The sequence below is a fragment of the Lissotriton vulgaris genome, chromosome 2_1 (genome assembly GCF_964263255.1).
Source record: "Lissotriton vulgaris chromosome 2_1, aLisVul1.2, whole genome shotgun sequence".
NCBI lineage: Eukaryota > Metazoa > Chordata > Amphibia > Caudata > Salamandridae > Lissotriton > Lissotriton vulgaris.
The window spans coordinates 1,130,760,825-1,130,785,654 of record NC_141687.1 but is presented as its reverse complement, the minus strand read 5'-3'; positions in this window follow the sequence as shown (position 1 = coordinate 1,130,785,654).

Sequence of the window (24,830 nt, the reverse complement as noted above, 5' to 3'; positions counted from 1 at the left end):
GGGACATGTCCTGATAGTGAAATACAGTGCATTTCGTTTTTCACTATGGAAAGGCTATCTGTCCCATAGGATAGAATGGGAATTTATTTATAACATTTTATAAATATTCCTTCCCACTGGAACAAGATAGAAAGATGGAGTTTAGTATCCATGAATTTAGAACATACAAATGCATCTTTTAGTAAAGATGATTTTTATATTGTGTGTTTGAAAATACCACTTTTGGAAAGTGGATATTTTCTTGCTTAGTCATCCTGTGTGCCTCTGCTGGTTTGTGGATTGACTGTCTGGCTTTGGAGTGACAGGGACTGGGGATGTGCATTCACTGTAGACAGCAACATCTTTGCTTACGTTTCTCCAAGGGCTTGAGGGAGAGCTTGCCTCCTGTTCAAGAAGTCTCAGGAATAGTAAAGACTTGACCTTCATCTGGGTACCACCTCTGGGACCTCATGCCTCAGTTGCCACAGAGGGAAACTATAACCCGACGCCACCAGCAAGACCACTGTGGTTCCATGACCTGAAGGCACTGCAAAGGGCACCGCCGCACTTTGCACTGCAACCCTGGTCTCACCGACAACGATGACTGCTACCACCATTGTGCTGCTGCTTGCACTGTGTCCTGTGGGCACCACACTCTCCACTGCCTCGCTTCACTCCACTGCCCTGGTTTCACTGACAAAACCGTTCTCAGCTGACATCGCAGCCATGGCCCACCAACACCAGCTCCCATCGACCGGCACCACAACGAGCTACGCCCCACTGTGCACTGCCGCCAAGTTCTCATTGATGCCGCTGAACGACCCTAACAGAGCCGCTGCCTGCACCGCAACTTGAGGGCAACGCACGCTGCACCACTCCCCTTCACACCACAACCATGATGGTTGCCACAACTGGCCCGCACCAATACAGTCAGCGGAACCAAAAGTACTCTTTACTAGACACCGACGCAGGTCCTCACCAATGCGGTCGCCTGGCTGAAACTGTTGGATTTGGCTGTTTTCAGCACTGCAGTAGCACCGGACGGAGCTACTGACTTTAAGGAACTGCATTTCTAAGGTTATTCTTGCAAAGTGCATATTTTGATTATTGTATGTTGGATTTTTGTCATTTTGGTCTTGTTTCGTTTCGATAAAGATTACTTATTTTTTCTAAACTAGTGTGGTGTGCATTTGTAGTGTTTTCACTGTATTACTGTATGTGAGCAGAAATGCTTCACACAATGCCTCTGAGATAAGCCTGCCTGCCCATGCCAAGCTATCAAGGGAATTAGCAGGGGTTGTTTAAAGGTGTAACTCCCTTACTCTGACTAGAAGCAAGGGTCCCTACTTGCACAAAGTTGCAAACCATTGCCAACTAGACACCTTCATTTGTAACAATAGCGATCTAGGAGATTTTCTAAAAAGAAAATATGTTTTGTTGTGACTATTTACAAGACCCAGACTTCATTATGATGCTCCAATTTTAGCTAATGGATGTGGGTTTTGCAACCTCATTTAATCTGGAGGCTAGTTATAGAACAAAATTCTAAAAGCTCAAAAACTCATTGGTCTCCCACAGAGACAATATACATTGCAGGTTAGTTCATTAATTCGTTTTCAGATTATAATATTTACTATCAATTCTCAGTTCTATGTTTAACATGACCCAACAGAGGTACGAAATTATAAAGGCTAATTGAGAATTCATTACCTTTACATATTTTCTTTTAAAATGCAAAAGCAGTATTCAGGCATCTTGGTACAAACATGATGGAAATCATCCAAATTAGAAAATATAATAATCAGAAAGAAGGAACTTTTTATATTATTGTGGAGTTGCTTTTGTGTTGTACAAATGTAAAGCACAAAAAACTTTTCGCCTTCATCAACTTCAGATTAGAAAGATCCAATATAGTTTATTATTAGAGTGATTAAGCATAAGATTCTGTTTTCCTAAGTACAATTCCTGTAAGTTAAGAATTATGGGATAAGCTTAATTACAATATTATTCTTAAAAATGGTTTGTACCTTGAATTTTTTCCATATACCTAATGAGATAAAATTACTTACAACTTGTCATATGGTCTTGATAACCCAACAGCCCAACAGTTCAGTCATTTTATCAGTTTCAAACTGAACGTGCTGCCACCATTGTGACATCCTTTATATAATGACCAGCATTTGAATCTGGGCCATGGTATTAGGCATTGGCCGAGCTCAACTGTAACAGGACATGCTTTACCTCATATCAATATAATAATATTGTAGTAACGAAGTCTAGACGGGTTGATGTAGCTCAGGATGATTTTTTGAAGTAGGTTACAGGATACGTAGATGAGATAGATAAGTCCAGTACAGGTCCTGAACTAGCCCCACCAGGAGCAGCCAGCATTCTGCTCAGCCCATTCTCAACTGTGGCTTTTCTTCACAGACTCCCAACATTCCGTAATATATCATCACAGTAGCATTCCACTTGCTGAGCATGTGGTGAAAAATGGCATACATAAACATGAACAGGAAACTAGGATACTACTTATCCTCCTTTCTTATATAACAAAAACAAATAAGATGGAAACTAAAAAGGGAGAACCATAAATGAGATAAAAATAGAGAACCAAAAATGAGGAAAGAGAGAAATAGAGAAACAGCAAAGGAAGCAAAGAAATTAACTGCAAGGAAAGAACAGAAAGATAATAGGGAGTAGGAGAAAATGACAAAAGAAAAAACAAATAAATATAACCCATCCCACATTCTATATAAAAAAAATAGGAAAGATAAGAAAGACACAGCAAAAGAAGACAACAAGAAAATAAATAGACTTGACCGCATCAATTACTACCCCCAAAACACACCTACTGGCCAGGCAGACATGCGAGGAGGCAAAGAATAACACAACATAACAAAACACTTGACTACATACATCCAGGCACACACAGTGTGGTGAAGAAGGAGTAACCACAAGAGGAAAGAAGAGATCAAAATACGCACTACGATAAGGGAAAAAACTGAGAAGAAAGAAAAACTAACAACTAGAAACAAGAATCCACGGATGAATGGAGAAAAGACATCACGAGAAGAACTGAAAAAGCGAGATAACAGAGAAGATGAGAGTAAAATACAATAAAATCACACATACTTCCCCGTTATAAAATTAACATAGTAATTAAGCTTAACATTGCATTGCAAAATAGACAACGTAATATAATGCAGGCATAACGTTGAGAAACAAAGCAGAAGATGGGATTGAAACTCAAGAAACACACCCTATGTAAGGGTAAGGATGTACCCAACATATGTGAGAATGGGAGGACTGTAACCCAAGACCAACCCTTACTAAGAGGAAAGGAGTAAAAACCAATACTAATGGGACTAAAGCACAAGAAATAAAAGCCCTTGTAAAAACAACTTCAAATAGGTAGGAACCCATAACCAGTCCCTAAGGATAGAGATAGTTTACAAATGCAATAGGACTGACACCTACACATTGATTCCCTGGGAACCGTAAGTAGCCCAAGCAGGTAAGTGTATAGAGAGCAGATGGGACTAGGACCCATTGCTAGCAAATTGGACTGAAACCCATTGCAATCCCAGACTAAAAATAAACAGATAGCAAACATGCAAACAGAAAAAATTAACTCTTGACGGTGTGTACCTAGGGTCCATGTACGCACAATGTTCATCCCAGTGTAGGGAATAAAAATGTGGACACACGTGGAAAGATTAAATGGAGAAACGTACCCCAATACTCAAACATTATGGGTGGACAACACCCAAGAAAGTACTCCTCATGTAAGGAAACTGTGGGGAAGGGAACCATAACCCAACACGCCACCCCTCATGTGAGGGACACATGCTAAAATGGGACTGATCCATAACCTAAGCAGTGTAACATCTAGTGTTGTATGAGACTAACACCCATAAGAACAAATGCAGCATGAAGTAGGGGTGTACCCAAAACATGTAAATGGGGCAACACCCCATAACCCACAAGGTGAAAGGGTTAACATCATACGTGTAGTATGACAAATAACGTCAGAAATGGGACTAAAACCCATACCAGATGTGACAAGGGAACAAACCCCTTAAGCCACCTCTCACATGAGGGACACACAGGCTTAACAAATTTGTGACAAGAACGTAGTGTTGAATGGGATTAACACCCAACCTGAGAAAGAGGGGACATGGGACTAAAAGCCACTCCCATCCTGTAGAAAGGGAAACAATAACTGAAATGAGACATTTGAAGACGCACATTATGGAAAAGACCAAAAAGAAGTGGTCAACGAGAGCACAATCCTGAAACGCATGTAAATATAAGACTAATGAGTCATGTGGTGACAACAGTATTTAAACTATATATGATCTATAATTTCCAATTTTAGGACAGGACAAAGGAGCAGATAAAGTTTATATTCATATTATCATTTTCTTTATTAGGAGATCCATAAGATTTGAAGTTGATAGAAAACAGCCGACACGTGTTTCGTCAGTACTATCAATAAGTACTCAGACTTTTTCAAGGCTATGGAAACAGAGTATCACAGCGCATGTGACCTCTTATCTTGGTCATGTGACAGTAACAATGAGACTCAGGAATCAAAGTAAAGGGCAATGGTCCAAGATAGCCAATAAGATCATCTGCAGTGTAGTAGGTATAGAATATGACAGATCAGATTGCCATCTCGAACTCAGCTAGAGTTAAACAGTCCCCTCATGTACATGTTGGTGTGTTCAGTAAGTTTAGACAGCACAGACTCCCTGTAGGAGATATATGAGTAACGTTCCAAAGATGGTATGTTGGGCCATCCTGAGTCGCGATATTATTAGCAAGAGGAGCACAGCGCAAGCGTGCTGTAGTGTGGTCTCGAAGGAAATGGAGGCGAAAATGTAGTGAGAGGCACCACCTGATAATGATGCCTGATGGGCCAACATACCATCTTTGGAACGTTACTCATATCTCCTACAGGGAGTCGGCTCCTTTGTCCTGTCCTAAAATTGGAAATTATAGATCATATATAGTTTAAATACTGTTGTCACCACATGACTCATTAGTCTTATATTTACATGCGTTTCAGGATTGTGCTCTCTTTGACCACTTCTTTTTGGTTGTATACTTGTCAATCTTCTGATTGACATTTGATCCCTCTTGGTAGTGGGGGATAGGGGTCTATGCAGCACTCCATCTTTAAGAACTAAAGATTGTTTCTACTTATCCAGCAATTTTGTCCACTAGACTATTATTTGTGTATGTGCGGTCTTATCCAATTTTGGATACACCACTACCATTTTCTTTATGCATTATTATGGAAGAGACGACCACCCTCTAGTAAGGGTGAAAACAGTAACACCCAACATAATGCTGGCATACACAATAACATGTCGCTCAACAAAAACATAGGTCGTTATTTCCCATAGAATGAAAACATACCAGTGTTAGATCATTAAAACATGCACCTAAATTAGCACCTTAGCTGCGTGTAAACATTTCTCCCCAGTGCTGCGCTGTCCATTAGAACTAGTGCTGAATGGACGTTCAATGGTCGTGCGCAGCACTGGGGAGGTAGCGCTGCTGACGACCATTGGCCGTCAGCAGCACTTAAGGGGTTAGGATTTCAAAATTCTCAATGGTGTGCCTGTCACCACAATCTTGTGGGACAGGCATTGTGGGAACCAAACAGCACTTTGATGGAAAACAGCGGCTCCACAAGACTAGAGACAAAATAGAACAATGGTGCAGAGAAGACGCCCACTGAAGACTGAAGAGGACCAGGGCGTGTGAAGAATTTGGAACTCACCACACAATCTTCCAGTAAAGTCAAGAGTCCAGGGAGTGTTCAGATGAGAACTTGAACTCAACACCAAACGTAGAGACTATAAAGAACTAACATCTAGCCAGGACGACCATTGCATTTACTTGAAAAGCATTGCAGCATAATCCATGAGGAGAGAAGAGCGATATTGACGCTGAAACGAACGCAGTACTCTTGAACTTTGAATCTACTTTACTGACAGGAGCAGAGCGTGGATGCAGTCTCCACCCCAAAGATGGCGGTGCGCACAGGAGACGCACGCCGAGTGGCTCCAGGCACGCTCTTACTGCTAGGCTTTCAACAGCAGCATTACAAACTGTCTAGCAACAAAGACGTAATTTTAAGATTCTACAGCTGCTCCGCGCGACACCGTGAACAAGGTGAGGAGACCGTGCTCTATTTAAAGTTTAAAAAATCGCAGCATAACTGTTTTTTTCACCCTCAGTGTACGCAAGACAATTTTCGTGGAAAAACAGACTTTTTTACCCATATGGCCCTCTCTTGAGGCAGGCAGGGAGACCAGGCCATTTGCAAGTGGCATTCAGCTTACTCACATTAGAAATGCCAACCAGCAATGTAAACTGGTACAAGTAGAGTTTCACTAGTCCTGCGCTGACATGGAGGCACGATGAGCAGGCAACATCATCCAAAGCCCACAAAGAGATGAGTCAGGAGCTTGTTCCAAATAATAGACGTGAAGCATTAACTGAAACGGCATTACGCTAAACAATAACACATAATTGCGCTCTGAAGGCACATACCTTGTTAGCCACTGATTACATAACTTCCCGATGCACTGTAGATGCTTCTTGTAGTGTTGTGTGAAAACAGCAGCAAGGTGTAAGCTGCCTAATAACACATTTCCAGAAGATGCATATCACAGCACGCCTGGGCTGGGATTGTCCGATGTGATGGACACTGGTGGGGCTGTGAAACATGCTGTTTCCTTGGTTTCTGTTGTGGTATCCTTATTTTGAAAACAACCTCTTGGAAGACAACAAACATTGTAAGTGTGGCCTCTTGTGGTTCAGACTTGTTACCATGTGTTGCCTGAGCTTGTAACGGTTTTGCCTCGTCCCAACATGTTGACAAATTGTAGAAAACATCTTTAGCTTCTTTGAACAACTGTAGAGCGTGGGAACATCTTCAACTCGTCGCCAAATAATTGTAGTAACGAAGTCCAGAAAGGTTAATGTAGTTCAGGATGATTTATTGAAGTAGGTTACAGGATATGTAGATGAGATAAATAAGTCCAGGACAGGTCCTGAACTAGCCCCACCAGGAGCAACCAGCATTCTGCTCAGCCCATTCTCAACTGTGGCTTTTCTTCACAGACTCCAAACGTTCCGTCATAGATCATCACAGTAACATTCCACTGGCTGAGCATGTAGTGGAAAATGACATACATAAACATGAACAGGAAACTAGGATATTACAAATATATATTATTAAGATAGCAAATGAATATGATTTTTGTCAAATATAATATATAATATAATATTGTATTGAGGCAAAGTTGCGTTGGCTTTTTTTTACTCTGGCTGTGGAATTAGCATTTTCTTGCTTCCATGAACTATTGTGAAAACAAAGAATCTAGTACCATATCTCTAAGTTAATAGACCAAACTATTTCTTTGAGAAACTTCAACTAGTCTTTCAAAATGGCATCATAGTGGTTCTGGCACAATGGAGGTCATTTCTATAGTGGGCTTCCATGGCACAATGATGCTCAAATCTGGAATGTTTACCGTGCAGACTGTTGGTTATTCCTGGCAAATTTTGGTCCCCCACGGAAGAGTGATAGCTCTGGCTGTAAGGTAGTACTTCTCAGGATGTTGCTGGTATGCATAGTACCTACACCTGCATAAATACTCGTCCCTGGATTGTAGTCACAATTGATGGCACATTGTGGGCATGCAAACCAAGAGGGTGTCCAACTATGGCAACATGTCAGTCTGTGTATAATGATTGCAGTTCCTTACATCCTTTTTAATACATTAAAGTTCCATCAGTCTCTCCCGGGGTGCTAGCCTTGACTACCCTCATTAAAGCACAATCACCTGCTAGGATGGGGTCTAGGATCTACCACACTTCAATGGCCAATAGGGGAAATAAATACACTCAATCAAGAACTGGCATGGCAGAGAGACTTGCAGAGTGACCTCACTGATGACATATGGTCCTACTGCTGTATGAGCACAAATCGTATATCACTGAATGGCTGGCATAGGTTAGTGCATTTAACATTTTTTTAACAGAGTTTATTATGCCCCAGAGCCTCTGTGCCGCTATGGCCTAAGAGAGGAGTCTACCTGGGATAGATGCAACGAGCGGTCCGCTGATTTCTTTCATTTAGCCTGGGTATGTCCGGAGATAGCCCGCTTCTGGGGTCTGATTTGTGACAAACTAAACCGAGTTACAGAACTGACGTTAGTTCCGGACCCGATGCTTGCTCTGCTTGTGTACTCTAAACCTATCCCTATGGCGAAGAGACGACTGATAGATATAGGTTTACTACTAGGAAAGAGGTGTGTGGCAATATGCTGGCTACGAGATCCTCCACCGACACTAACTCAATGGTCAAGTGACATGAAGTATTGCTGTACCCAGACTGAAAACTATAGTGATACGTTACCAGCCCGCAATAGACCAAAGAACTTCTGGGTTATGTATAAGAATTTTCTGGCGAGCAAGGATACTCCCGACATGGGTGCGGATCCTGTAGTACACGAATCCACCCACACTGATCCTCCGAGCCACTCGCAGAGCTGAGCCTGTACAGTATGAGCCATATATATTGTTATGTTTTGCATTTAGGAAGCGTTGCGACCGATGTGTACAGCGATGGGATGCCGCGAGGTTAACAATTCCCATGTGATCAATATAATCCTTTCTATTTGTGTGTATGGTACTGCACTGATTTCTGGTTGTGAAATTCCACTGATGAGCTGTGAACTTTGTAATGGTCACATGTTTGTTTTGTATATACTTAGTAAACATATAAATACAAAATAAATTTAAAAAGTTCAATCAGTCTCAGAGAAAGGAGGATCGAGGGCAGCAAACATTTGTATAGTGAGTGCCCCAGTGTACAATCTTAACCAAAACTGCAGATCTTTACTAGTCACTTGGTATTTGCCAGAGGGCTGTGCAAAGCAAATACTATTGCCTTTGTGATTTTTCCAGTTCAAATTCTTTAATTTTAAGCATTCAATGTTCAATGCACACCCTTTTTTACCCATTTCACTTTTTAGAACCTTTGCCTACATGTCTGCTCCCCATGGTCAGTGTTCCTCCAACAGAGCAGCATTTTCACTTTTACTGCCCCGTTCCAGTACTTTCACCATAAAAACATTTTTGTAAAACAGCTTGGTCAGCTTTGCAAATTGGTCAGCACAAACAGCGGGTGCCTTTGGATACCTCAAATAAAGAGCTCATACCTCATGAAGAGCTGGTCACAATGGAAATGATCATGTTGAGGTAGCAATGGCAAGACCCGAGGCAGCCACTGGTTACCTGTAGAAATTAGGAGACCTGGATTTAAATTTAAAGTTCTGGTACATCCTTAACACACAAAGGTTTCGAGCCATAGCTCAAGAGTTCTTAATTTGATCAGGTGGTTGCCATTGGGTGGCACCGGCACTTATTTTTGTGGACCAGCACTTATTTTTTCCGCATCACTTATGTACTGAGCGCAAGAGAGGGAAATTACACAAATCAGAAAGACTGAGATAAAGAAACACAGCAAAATCCTCATAAAAAGAGAAAGCAGGAACCTGCAGGAGTGACATAAGGGGGAGGGAGTGTCTGATAGTGGAATAAATAAGTAGGAGGTGGTTTTAAAACTACCAGCATTGGTATTATCAGGATAGAAAGGTTTTTGATCAGTTAGAACCGAGTGCACAGCCCGTATGTACGCACATCAGTGTAGAATTCTTGGTTATTCTGGTGCAAGACGGCGAGTGGAAAAACCTTGAACCACTCAGTTGAGTAGAAAAAAGAGAACTACCCACATATGAACAGAATTGGTTGCCGTTGCACTCAAGACAGTGTATATAGTGTTAAGTAACACAATAAAACAAGCATATATCAAAATGACAGAATTATCAAAACAAAAGAACTCTCAATAAGTAGATCTTGGAGTCTTTAATGTGATGAACAGCCAGCCGACACGTGTTTCATCGCACTCGCGATTCCTCAGGGCTAAATGGCTGTAATCCAGTCAGAAGGTCGCTCAGCTGGTGATACTTCCAACCCAGCTGGGCCCTTGACCATAGATACTCCGGTCGAGTATCCAATATGAGAACGGCGAGTAGGATAATACTCCAATAGTATAGGATAAGTTCAAATGCCGTGGTGTCCAAACAGGAACACGGCCGTCGGATCCGGACGCTTTTCATGCCGCTTCTCCGCTTGACAGAGCTGGGAGCGCTAGATACATCGACAGACACCACGGCATTTGAACTTATCCTATACTATTGGAGTATTATCCTACTCGCCGTGGGCAAAACAAATAGAACACCATAGATTTCTGATATCGTCAAGCTGATACTCTATGATATACTTCGAATAATAACTGTTCTCATATTGGATACTCGACCGGAGTATCTATGGTCAGGGGCCCAGCTGGGTTGGAAGTATCACCAGCTGAGCGACCTTCTGACTGGATTACAGCCATTTAGCCCTGAGGAATCGCGAGTGCGATGAAACACGTGTCGGCTGGCTGCTCATCACATTAAAGACTCCAAGATCTACTTATTGAGAGTTCTTTTGTTTTGATAATTCTGTCATTTTGATATATGCTTGTTTTATTGTGTTACTTAACACTATATACACTGTCTTGAGTGCAACGGCAACCATTTCAGCATTGGTATTATGCGAGCTGACATTTAATTGTACCGGCCGCAGGCTTCTGAGCAAAGTCTTGGGCACCAGGCTCTTAAAAAAATTAAGCACTGAAGCTCAACGAATAAGACACTCCATAACACCCGGGGTAAAATTTTAGAAAATGGTCTACACATTTCAATCAGGGGTGGAATGTGCTTGATCAGTTTAATGACAACATTCTAGTTGTCCGGCAATGTTTCCTGCATGTCCTCCACCATCACAAAAAGAGAGTGTTGTTGTTCTGTCCAGCTCGTCTGCAAGGTCCCTAAGGCTCCTGAGAAGGGGCTCCCTCCCCCAAGGCCACCTCTAAACTGGCATCAGTCTGCTGGGTCTTTCTGCTTGCCCTCCTGGCCAACGCTTTACACAGTGCATCTTTCGCGCCTTCAAGTATATGGTACGCTTACACTCACATCATTCTTCCAGAGCCACAGCATTGTTCTCAACCAAGGGAAAGCAGTAATTCAATGGTGCCTTTGTGGGTCATATGCAGGGCCACTAAAATTATGTGGCAGGGGAAGGTCAAATTATGGAGCAGGGTTGAGTAAATTATACGGCAAGAAAATGTGAATTATGCGGCATTATGAAGTAAATTTTGTGATAGTCTTACTTCATAATTGTGTCATTTTTAAGTATATAAACACTGGCTGAGCATTAGTAACAGTTTAACACCCATATTTAGCAATGAGCTACAGAAATGTGACCAGTCAACCTTTGCATAGGGCCTTCCACTGCGCAGCAATATGTGTTGCTGCGTTTTTACTAAGTCTTGCACTGTTTTAGCTAGCAACAATTGTTTTGGTTGTTAAAATCTGCATATTAATCCATTCCATGCTGCCTAGTGCTGCCGTCGGCCAACGGCCGACGCAGCCCCACCCACCCTTTGGAACGCCCGCACCGCAGCGGAAAAACCGCCGCAGTTAAGGCGTTAAGTGGTAGATGATGGATTAAGTGGATATGCAACAACTCTACACTTATGCGAAAATCACTGCTGCACAATTGCATAATTCCAGTGGCCCTAGACATATGTCCCTATGTGATGGTGAAGCAGAACTTCTCCAGAGAACCAGACTAATAAATCTTACTGGCTCAAGAAACCAGTACTTTTCTAACTAAGGGACCAGTGGCAGAAAGCCAGCGCTAATCAAGTCCCGGTGTTATGTTAAAAAATCGTAACCGCAGTCATTGACTGAAAGCACAGTTGTGGGCTTTAACAAAACTGGGGAAGAGCTGGCATTGGCTGGTCACAAACATCATGGAGTCCCAGAGAGGCAGGGCAGATTAGTTTTTTATGACAAGACCTGGAGGCCAATATTATGCATGAATCCTTCATTTCCACTACACACAGCAGCCCCTCTAAAGCTCAAGAATATAGAATTCAGAAACTTTCCAAAAACAATAAAACCCACTGTCCCCAGACTTCTTCCTTCTTTTCTTGCTGCTGCTCAAGCAGATAGGTAGTGTTTTGTTTATTCGTACATTGAGTTTTATAATTATGGAAATTGTTGGAGTGTTTGATCTGAGAGTGATATTGGGAAACAGAGGATCGTGTCTTGTGCGGACTTGTTTGCGGTTAAGTTTTATAGTCTTTATTTAGAAGCTCATTGTGTTTTTTGCAGGCATTTTGGTTCATTCTTGGGCAGATTCATCTGATTTCACAGGAAGATTGGGCACATCATTTTTTTGTTTTGAAATTTGTAGGTGGGAGGCTTACCTTCAATTTTGAGGCGTACAGACACCAGTGGTCCTTAACAGCCACTGATGCTTGAAGTTGGTCCGATGCATGTGTGCGGTGAAACCCACATTGGCTCTGGTGACAAAGACTAGAGCGAGGCACCTGTGTGCGCAGAGTTGTTTTTTCCTCACTTGCTGAAGTTGGACGCCCATTTTAGGGAGCCTGAAGAGTAATTTATTTTACATGTATTTCATGTATTAGGCATTTTAGGTGGCCATTTTGGCTAGGGGATATTTTGTTTGGTGGTTTGGGCTTGCTGTAGGCATTTTGAAAGTTGTTGGTATACATTTTGTTGTTAATTGCACATTTAGTTCATTGGGGATTTGTTTAGATTTCAAGATTGAAGTATTTACTGGGTGTTTAAGGTTAATTTTTAGAAAAGTTTTATTTTCATCAAATTTAATCTTTACAAGAAGATTCAATGATGGAGTCAGTAGTATGCTCCGTGGGAATCTGGTACGGAATCTAGATTTAATAAAGCAATTGAGAAGATTTTAGCTAAAATTTCAATTATGGATAGGAAATTGGATTTGTTACGGACTAAAAATTGTAGCCAATCAAGCAGAAGTTTTTTTGTCAGCATATGAGGCTGATTCTACAAAGGTGAAAGGGGGCAAAGTGACTTAAAAAATAAAGCACATACATCACTATTGTGGCTATGCGAAGAGGACAAAATATGCATGGACTGATCATGATATCTGCAATCGTACAGACTAAAATGATGCCAAGGGCACACAAGGTGGGCAAGATAGAGGACCAAGGAGAAGGATGCAGATTAAAAAGAAGGGCGAAATCACAAAATGATTGTGTTTGATGAGTCATCAGGAAGTTCTGAAATTGAAGCAAGCTGTTCTTCAGATTTTGATTTGGATGAGGGTTACGTATTGCAGAGTAAGAATGCTCAGGGGATGTCTGGCAGTGGTAAGGATAAGGATGTCTTGACTGATCCGTTGGCAAGAGTATGTTTGATCCCTTGCTTAATAAGCATCCTCGCTCTCCATAGTGGACTTCTTCAGAGCATGGTGTTGAGCATGTTGGGTACTGGATTTTGAAAGAGATTCCTAAGCATGTAAGAATACGATTACATTCTGAATGCCCTAGATCTTCACTCGGTTACAAATGAATTAGATGCTGACTTTTGTTGGCAAAGAGGTTTAACTTCCTAGGAAGGGATTTTTTCTTCCGGACCCACGGGGGGTGCACGCCGCATGGTATATTTAGGATATGTGCCAAAACACTAAACAGGATTCAACATATAAGGGAGCACTGGTACCCTGGTCCTGATCGGCGTTTTTAAAGAATACTACATGCCCCTCCAGATGTTGTCAGGGACGATGCACCCGGGCCCTAGCTTTTGAATATATTATTGAGCAAAGCGAAAATTCGGAAAGCGGTGTTGGCTGGACAGAGACCTTTTTACCAGCTCTGCTTGATACTAGTGACAGAGTTGCGGAGACTGATGATTGCCAATTCTACTCCTGCTACTGCCGCGTTTTTATGAGTCTCATTGGTTTGCGTACTCCCTTTAATCCTTGAGGAGTACCTAGTAAATTTGTGCCCATAGATATGCTTCGTCAGCTCCGATTGAGACTATGATATACTTGATAAATTGGTCTTAAATTACATTTTGGATCTTAAGAGACTGTGCTGATTAACTGACTCATGATATGCGCCCTGATGAAGGAATTCTCTAATGATTCTTTTCCGAAACGCGCGTCGGCGCTTTTCTTCACATGTATGATGAAATGATGTTTGTTTGAATCTGAGTGTATGCATTGTGTGGAAGTGAGTCAGTGGTTGATTGATGGAATGATTGAATTGTGTGTCATTTTTTTATTGCTTAATATGGTTCTGGGCTGATGTTCTTCTCTTTGTATTGCTCAAACAAAATGAAATTTTATATGTAATAAGATTATCACAATTAATTTCTCTGTGCTTATTATTAAAATGTGATTATTATTTAAAATTATTATAAAAATAAATTCTGTGAATGTTTTTGGTTGGCTTTATATTTGGAACTCTTTTGTCCTTTTTTATACATTGGGGACGCCCCTTTTCATGTTGTCGAATATTTAATCCTCCCTGGTGGGTTGCTCCCCTTGCCTTTATTAACTTTAGGTTTTCAGGGTCCCTCTACTGTTTTTTGCAGGGATTCAATAAGGGCCTAAGGATGTGCCAGGATAGGTTATTATAAATGGTAGGACCATTGACAAAGAAATTTGACATGGCTAGCGTTTTGCTAAAGCTCAATCCAAACTTGTTGGGTCTTGCGAGTAAGGAAGGGAGATCCATCGGCTGAGTGTTTGCTGTTTGGTGATGAGTTCATAAAGGATTTGTCCAAGCTTGTGGGGGCATTCTGTTCTTTGCACAAATCTGAGAGAGATATTAAGGAGATCCTCAATGATTGTGTTTTTGAAGGGGCCTAATGAATGAGGAGTCAGTACCCTGGCTGTTAACTGGGCATCATGAAGAACTCCTTTTCCCGTGGATTTAGAACCTATCAGGGACATACATTCTTCTAGACTGGGTTTATTTCCCCCTTATAAACAGAGCTCGCAGTAGAGGCATCTGAGGTGAAGGGAGTACCAGAAACTTTTAAGTAATTGTATACCCTTTTTCTATCCCTCAGAAAAAAGGGCAGCAGACATGCTCAGTTTTATTGGGATTAGGTACAGATAATGAGAGAGCCATGGGTTCTGGAGACAGTTCAGAGCTTTTGGATATAGTGTGTGGCGGAACCAGTTCAGGGCTATGTGCCAAGAAGGTTAGTTTTCACGGCAGAGCAGATACAACTGGTGGAGTTGAAGGTTTAGGAGTTGGTTGCAAAATGTGCAGATGTACTGGAAAAACTCAGTCAGCGGGTTTCATAAGCAATATTCTTCTCGTAGAAAAAAGGCAAGGGGATGAGGTCTGTGTTACATTTGAGGGATTTAAATGATTTGTAGTTTGCCATAACTTCAAGATGGAATGCATGCATTTGTTGAGGGACATTTTGCAGATGGGATATTGGATGACCAGTTTGGATTTGAAGAATGTTTATCTGATAATTCCAATATGGGAAGGTCATCAGAGATTCCTGAAATTTTATTGGGACGGGAGGTTGTGGAAATTTGTGTGTCTACCTTTTAGCTTCTCTTCAGCTCCTGGGTGCTTCACAAAGGTTCTATGTCCAGTGGCATCTTACCTGACAGAGAGACGTACTCAGATGATTATACATTTGGACAACATTTTGATTATGGATCACAAGAGATTGGTGGTTTAAGATCACACAAGGGGGACTGTGCAATTGTTGGAAGGACTAGGGTTCACAATAAAACAGAATAAGTCAGAATTGATTCCAAGTCAAGAGACTCAGTGTTTGGATTTCATGGTGGATCCAGTGAAATGGATTTTGAAACTCCCAAAAACCAAGTTGAAAAGAATACAGAAGAAGTGTGGCAGACTCTGGAGTTATATCAGGTTTCATTAAAGATGTTAACCTGCATTGTGTTTTGTTGTCTTCCAGTAATTAAGCAATTTTCCAAATTTTTATCTAACAAATAGCATCAAACCCCGTCTAAGTTACGAATTTTATTCAAGTGGCGCGTTACTTACTTGAGAGTGGATTTAAGCTGGCTCCATCGCGTGGCGTCTTCCATTGTAGCATGAATCAACGGAAAGCCGGGCCGCTTTTTATATCCTAGTTAATTGTTAAATAAAATTCACTTGATTACACACAGGTGAATTCGTAACTTAGACGGGGTTTGATGCAATTTCTTAGATACATTTTTTTTTTACCACGACCTACCCCCACCTTGACCTTATAAAACGTAATATGGGTACTCTTCAGTCCACAAATGTATGTAGCTCGCAGCAAGGAGAGAGAGCTTCACATGTTAACTGTAAATGTAAGAAAACCGGGACTGCATAACATGGCGGCCGAAACTGAAGAAATCCTAGCTTTTTAATGTGGCAGTCAAAGCGAAAGTAACCATAAGGGGAGTAAATGTAAGAAAACCGGGACTTCTTAACATGGCGGCCAAAACTGAAGAAATCCTAGCTTTTTAATGTGGCAGTCAAAGCAAAAGCATCCATAAGGGGAGTAAGATGTGACAAACACCCTCTAAAATTGAATTGTTTTTTAATAAGATTGTATTGTCTAATAAGGATAAAAACCTTTTTTGATATGCGGCTACACTAACTATTGGCTCAATAAGATTTACAATAGAAGCTTGGGAAAGTTACTCAATTAACACTAGAGCCTAAAGTTCTATTTCCAGTTAGATTTGATATTTTAACCCTTTTAATATACAATAAAGACCCTCTACTCTCAAATAGTCATAGAAAATTTTGCGTCATTTTCTATTCCCATCCAGATTTTCAACCATAACGGGCTATCTTACCTGAGGGATCTTGATATCGAAAACACAGTGCCTTTCACTTAATGAGAATAACAATACATGATGAAGTAGGGGAGATTTCCTTGAAGGTATGTTAGTAATGTACATTAATGCAAATGTTCCAATGTTATTTCTTGATAAGATGAACCAAATTTTTTTTTTATTAAGGACATGTTTCCCTTATTAAATACCCAGTATTTATTGGACTGGACGGAAAGATAAATGTCTACATTTACATTTTAAGAAGAGTTCTCTTTATTTGGTAAGCCAAATCCTCAGCTTTAACTAATAACTTTAGATTTAAACTGCATGAGCCCACTTCAAATTTGTATAGATAACTAATCCTAAAGGCCCATAATTGATCACCCACCATCTTTAAAATGCATGAGCCCGCCCTAACCTGCATAGATAACCAATTCTAAAGGCCCGTAATTGTCGATCCGCCATCTTTAAATAGCCACCCTTTACTTGATTCTGTCCTGTAGTGAAAAGAAGGTAGCAGATTCAGCACAATGAGATAACAAAGGATTAATCTCTGACAAATGTGTTCACCTAAAAAATGATAATTTCTAGAGAAATGTATTTTCTAGAAACGGTTTCTGTAAAAATGTGAAAAATTTATAAAGCCCAGTATTTTCATTTTTTAGCATGTATAGATATAAGTGAAATAAAATGAGTTTTTAAATTGTAAAATAGTCTATATATTGTATATATATATATATAATTGTTTGTATATATATGTATTATTTGTAGCCCTGAAGAAGTCCATGGAGGACGAAACGCGTTGACTACAGTGCGTTGTGAAGAATAAATAAAGATTGAACTTCAAAAAAACATCTTTGATTCTGCTACTGAATGTTTTTCCATTGTGACTTACAAATTTTGGTTACTACTGTATATATTTTATGAAAAAGAGACTTGTGTGCTGGATCAATACTGACTTAAATTACATTTATTAATACATGCACTCACAGGGCACCTTAGAGGCGCCCTCTGAAAACCTTCCAAGTACTGGTGTGCTCACAAACTGGTCTTAGCCAGACTGACGCTTCATACGAGTTTCTAACCCCCAAGGGGGAGGACCTTTGCTCTCAGGAGGTCATGAACAAAGCCTGCTTGGCCAGAGGATGTTTATACCTCCTCCTACAAGATAACCTGCGAATTAGGATGCCAAGGCAAGGAGCTTCAAAGAGCACACCACTTTTGGTATGCAAATTTGGCTTCCCTCAACGGAGAGGGCGCCGACCCCCTTGACCAGGGCCAGTTTGGCATCTGGTCCAGGCGGGAAAATGAGTAGGCAGGTTGGCATGTGAACCTTTGGGCTAGTTCCACCCCTAAGGTGGCCTACCTGAAGTGAAGACGACATTTTAGTGTCTGGTATCTTATGATGGTAAACTTAGGAACTCTGGGACAGGGTTATGCCCACTTCCCACAGGAAGTGGTCGTATATGGGGTATAGTGACCCCAGCGGTAGGTAGCCAATTGGCTACTACCCTGCACTCCCCTAACACCCATAAATTCTGTATTTAGGGGAGCACTTAGCACCAAAAAATCCAATCCTCATTACCTGAAAGAAGATGGACGTGAAGAGTCGCTAGAATCAAGAACAGAAGACCAGTGACTGACTTGGCACCAGCTTTGCCAGCATACCTGCTGACTTTGACAATTCCATCAAAGATGACTTGTCCCGCAGCTGCTGTGACTCCAAATCCTGGGAGACCAGCCAGCATTTCACCCAAGAACCAAGAACTCCTGTAAAGCAGCAGAGCTGATTCCCTGCACCCTGTAGGCACCCCAGGAGACCTGTGAGTACTTCGGACCGCCAAACCCTAACACCTGAAAACACCACTCCACTTGAGCTGAAGTGGACCAATGGTGCCAGCGGGGTCCCCTTGACCTCCAGAGACAAAGCCCACCTTGGACTTGCCCACTGTGGACTCACTAGGCCATCTGCAGCCTCTGTTTGCAGCCCCCTTGACCGCAAGTGCGCCCTGTGACGAACATCCAACACCTAAACGCACTTCTGCACCCGTTGTCCCTGGTCCATTAAAAAGAAGACCAAAAGTATCCCCACATCCCGAGCATCGGGAGGCCTGAGCCCCCCGGTTGGTTCAACTCAACTGGCCTCCCAGTCCAAACCTGCAGCCTTCTTTCACGAAGACTGATTCCCATAGACTAACATTGAGCACCAGACACAGTATTGCACCTCTGCACCCGGCCGCTCCAGTGCCGCCCACTGTGACATCTAGGTACTGCCTTGGAACTTGCCCAATTCCAAGCCTAGGTGGTGAACTCCACTCCGCCAGCAGAGATTGTAGAGTTTTGCCAACCGCTACGCCCACACCCAAAAACTGGAAAAAATAATCACTTAGGGCGAGCAGAGCGGAGTTCCACTGAGTTTTTTTTCCAATTCTGTGAAACTCTGCATAGTGGCACTCCACCCAGGGTTACCCAATACTCACCTTAAGTCCAGGAGATTGGTCTCGTAAGTCACTGTACACTAAGTGTTTGTAGTATTTGTTTTTTCTCCCATGAGATAACATTGCAGCTTTTGAAAATTGTATTAAGTGTTGACTTTTGAAAACTTAAAGTATATCTAGCTTACCTGATCATATTGATTCTGGTGCAAAACTATTTAAAAAATAGGTGTTGGTTTTATAAATTGGTGTGGATCTCCTTTTGAGTCATGTGCATCATTTATTGGCCGTTTTAAGATTTTGCAGATTGTCTAACACTCCTCTCTGATACGCCTAAGGGTGCTCAACCACACTACCCCCCCTAGAATAGCACATTGGGATTGCTAGAGCAAGCCCCTGCCCACTTACAAGGGAATACCTGGACTCTTTGCCCAGTAGGTCTCTTTTTGGCATACTATATAAAGAGCCAGCTTCTTACACCGGACAGAACTATCAGTACTGTGTATTCTGTGTTAGAATGTAATGATGTAGGTGCTCCTGGAATGTTGGGTTTGTTGTGTTGGCAGTTGAACTATAACTGTGCTGGCAGCAGAAGGGTTCCTGGCTGTTCGTCCTCTGTTGCTGTGTAGCTCATATGTAGTAATAAACGTACCTCCTCTTGCCCGGCTTCTTCAGTCGGATTACTACATTGTTTTCTTTCATTCTAAGTCCAAAACGTTGCCTGGGCATACATGGAGACAATTTAGATAGGTGGAGCGATCATTTCTGTTTTAAGAGTATAAGGGCCAGATGTATCAAAGGGTTTTACCCATTCTGTGTCTATGGGGAAATGTGTTCATATGTGGCCCTAAGTCTTTTATTGGAAACGTACTTTTTAGTGGTTATGTTTCTCTATACAAGAAGAAAGAGGGCTGGTGACTGTTTTATTGTTTATGGAAAGTTGCGGAATTTTATGTTCTTGAGATTTAAAAGAACTGCTGTGTGTGGTAGTAATAAAGGATTCATGCATAACATTAACGTCTGTGTATTTAATAAAATCCAGATTATCTGCTAGCAGGCTGAGGAAAATCTACATTTTCTGAGACTGCCTGTCTGTTCTGGACATTGCACAATGAAGGAGGCCACAAATATACATAGTCTCATGGGCTAATGGAAAAACAGGGAATTTGAGACGGTCATACCCCATGATGGGAGCCAGCATCTTTTGTCAACAATGCACAAGCTATTCATGCACATGGACGTCAGTGCAAAGACACAGCACCATGCTAGGAAAAAGACGCATCCTCGGTAAGGTAGACAGTGGATATTACATCCCCAAAGATGTTTGCTCCTCATTAAAATCTCAGCTGTCACTAAACGTCAGTGTCTTGGTAGCTAAATACTTTAGTCTCAAAATGAAAAAGAAACACTGATAAACATTAACTATGGGGCATCTGTAAGGGTGGAGAGGATATAGATTCATTCCAAATGACACAATTGGGCACAGGAATCCAACTGTGTATCCCAAATGTATCCCCTACCCTCACTGTACTTTAAATACATTAACAAGTGCAATAGTATTCCAAATTAAATGTACTTATGGAACCTTCTCCAGCCCATTGGATGGGAGTTCTGTGGCACCCACAAACCCAGGCTTTCTGCTGTGAAATTCTGTATTCTGCCTTTAAAGAGGCGAAAATTCTACCCAGATCATTGTCATGTGTCTCAGTTAGGTCTAGAGTGAAAATGTTGCCTAAAGATGCCTACACTTTCCACATTGACTTTTGACTCACATTTGCATTAGTGACACTTGGGGTCAGTCAGTGTTTTCTGGAAAAACACTGTCCTTACTTACACGAGTCAACTTCGCAAGTACACTATCGTATTGCCTTGACATTATGTGCAAGGCCTCCATGTAAAATGTGCAAATGTGTTTTTTTTCGTCCATAAGGCAACACGTCTATCTGTAGCACACAAATAATGGCAGCCTGATCATAATCTCAGTCCAAGACAAGGATGCCTTTTTCTATAAATGAACATCTGTTTCCGGGTGTAGACAGAGGAGGCACTTCTGTGGACATCGAGAACTTTTACACACTGATGATTTCGCTCAGCAGCTGACTAACATCTCCGTTAGGTGTGTCCAGCTTGTTACCAAGATGGCGGTCCTATGTACTTACCAATCAGGTAAGGGGGATGGCTCATCCAGTAAAGTGATTCTTGACAGAACATACACATACACCCTAGGCACATAGATTAGGGTCTGCGTAGTAGGAGGATGCCAGATTGTTATATTATTTCATATGCTTGCATATATACTTTGTTTCAGCACGAATGCGGAACGTTTTCCATTGTTCACTGTCCTGATACTTGTTGGAACTTTCATCTGCTTCTGTCTATTGATCACTGCAGCACAAATAATTTATACAAGAATCACATTGGTTCAATAAACATGGAAAATGTCAGTCTGTGTATTTTATGTATATTTCTCTGAGCAAAAGAGAGCACGCGCCTATGAGCGAAAGGTTTGAGATCTGTTACCACAGTTCCTGAGGGAACAGGGTTGTCATGTTCATTGGTTGCCAGAACGGTTTGCTTCCAATCTAGGTTTAGGGGGCTTATGTTGGCACTGTGAGCTAGCTGGTATTTATGACAACATATCCTTCGGGGGTACACGGAATCAGTCTGGCACCATCCCAACGTTTATTACAAACACGCAGTTCCTACTGATTGGTGAAAACTACACATCATGTAATCATCTCCAATTGATGAACTTGTAGTCGGTAGGATTTGTTTTTATTTTACAATGAACGCAAATTCATGTGCATATCAAAGGCAATGTTCTCGGAACTGCAATTAGTCCGACAGGGCACTCAGAATTTAGAATAATCACAAATATGGTGCATAATTTTTAAGGTCATCTGTCTTGAATGCTAAAGTACCTCCTAAGGAGACGCATACATCAAATTATTTGTGCTTTTTTTAATAAAGTAAAGGTTTACTGCATAACTTGCTTTTCCTGATCACATAATTTTGTCAGCCCAACCACAAAATGTGGTCCTACATTGCTGCTCAATTCCAGTGGCTTGGTTATTTTATGTTTTGAGTGTTTGTATACAGTCATCTACTATAAGTATGGTAATGCAGCACTATACTCTGTAAAGTAGTGGACCCTAGGCCCACATATTAAGTATAATAATTGAATGGAAACTAGAGTGGTGGGTTCATAACTGCCCTCAAGCAAATGTGTCCCTGTCCCTTTATTATCCGGATCACCGGACAACTGACACCTGCATTCGATGGGTGGGGTTGGATGGTAGGAATGCCCCAAAGGAGGGGCTGCGGCATGACGTGTCTTGCAGAACACTACATTCCTCCCAAAATCGAAATGAAAAATAAACAAAAATCAAACTGTAAAAATAAACACGAGTAAACTGGATACCACATGGTCCATCAGACTCTAGAGTCAATCAGCAGGGCATCAGAGGACACAGGCACTGGCGAAGCTGGCGATAACAGGACCTCTCCGCTCACATTCATATTATAACCTGAGTGGTTCAGGGCACAAACTGGCTAAGAGAAGTTCAAAACCTTCTGGCCACATGCATGCTGGAGTCATGTCCATTGTGTGGAGTTAGACCTACTCTACTGATGCTCAGGATGGATGGTTGATATCAACAATTCAGAACAGGGCACACCAGGAGCATTGTCAAGGTCCATCTCAAAACAACAATCATGAAGCATTATTTGGGGATGTTGCTCGACCTGCTGAAGACCATCTTGGCGTGCTTCTACCAATTGAGGTCCTCGCTGCAAGGCCTTGCTACCTCCTGGTAACCGACGGTGGGAGCAGTGTCATGTCCATCTCTTGTGCTTGTGGAAGCACCTTGGATGGGTTGCCATGCGACTGTGTGGTCTGCTCTGAGGCTGCATGTGTGCCGCGTCTCGGCTGCTGTAAGACCACTGAGGAGCCACTACCTAGTCGCTCATGCAACCGCAGGGATAGGTGAGTCTTGATCAAGACTCGCTCTCGCCACCGAGAGCAGGGTGCAGGCAGGGTGAGCAGGCAGTTTCTGATTGACTGCCTCTTTGGAGCATCACCGGTGCTTCTTGTCTGTAGTTCTGTTAGCAATGTTGGACTCCACGTAGGATGTTCGCTGCTCCATGGATGGTATTTATGATGCACTAGACATGGTCTGGCACAATGGAGTTGCCAGTTGCTTGTGAAACCTGTACAACAAGTGGCGACAGCTTGCCTTGATGGTTGCAAGCCTTCTTTCTTTGGTTGTTAACCACTGGAAGTGATGGTGGCCAGCTGGTTCCATTCTTCTTTTGTGGAGGCATCTGTATCCTTGTGTCTAGATGTTTTGGGATACTGAGCGGTCGGTAGGATACACTGAAGCGGGGTGCAGAGATTCGGTTCATGCATGCTTGCTGCTTACTCTTGGTTCTCCTGCTGTGCTGTTGCTAGGTTGTCTTCATTTCACTTCATTGGCTTGCAGCTTGTGTGTTTAGATGTGCTCCGTCAGCAGCTTTAGTCTTCTCTGGTGTGCCTTTAATACCTGGCCCCTCTTGATCTTCCCTGCTGGGCTTGGCTCACCATCAGGTTGCCCAGTCTAAACTGACAGGTCACACTGTTGTATATGAATTTGGGACCCTAGTGTAATTTTCCAGATTCATGCCCATATATAGGTATAAATCACCCTATCCTTAAATAGGCATAGAATTCATAACCATATTTAGACTTAGCATATGCAGTCCAAATACGGCATGGCTACTTCCACTAGTTCCGAAAATCCAAAACGATTTCTTGGAAAAACCCGCCTTCAGCAGACAGGGAGTTCCCCTTGCTTGAATATTGATTTATCCAAGAACTCATGGAGTTTTCAAAGAGCTGAGTCTTTGATGATGTTATTCTGTCCAACCTTACGTCAAACTAGGCACCTTCAAGGCATAAATATGCCCACACTCGCTCAGTCAAACACACGGTGGTTTGGGGCAGTTTGACTATCTACCTACACGACACAGCTCGCCGAAGGAAGCCGACCCTCCAGCAGACGCACTGAGAGAGACGCTGTCTTTTCTCTTGCCAAGAAATCCAGATCCAGTGTTTCCAAGCTACCCTTGCGGGTTGTTGGGAAATCGAGTCCTGAGAGAGAGATACCAGACTTCCTTCATTCTAAAATCGTGGTACGGAGTTGATTAGACCCTTAGAGAAATCTTGGATAGATTCTTGGCAAAAGAATACTGAAACTAAGTTACACCTCACTTTCATCTTCCCTTGTACTAGACCTAGGTTAGGTTCACCGGGGTAGGCGTATTTTAGAAGTAACAGTTGAGTAATTTTAGTATTTTTTTATTAATGTATGTATTCTATGTATTTTATGGCTTGGAAACCATATCATGCTTTTACAGTATTATTTTATAATACTCTTCGTACTGTACACATTGTACTTTGTAACCAGTATTACGATTGTAGCAGTTCATTTCCTCTGCATGAGAAAGAAGACTGTTCAATAAATACTTTTATTGAAAACGCCCGTCTCTCTATTTCTCTGCACCTCTGGTGAAATGAAGCATGCACGATTGACTGAGTGAAATAACTATCTGTTGTTTCCGCAACTCTAGAGATACATTTCTTATTCTTGG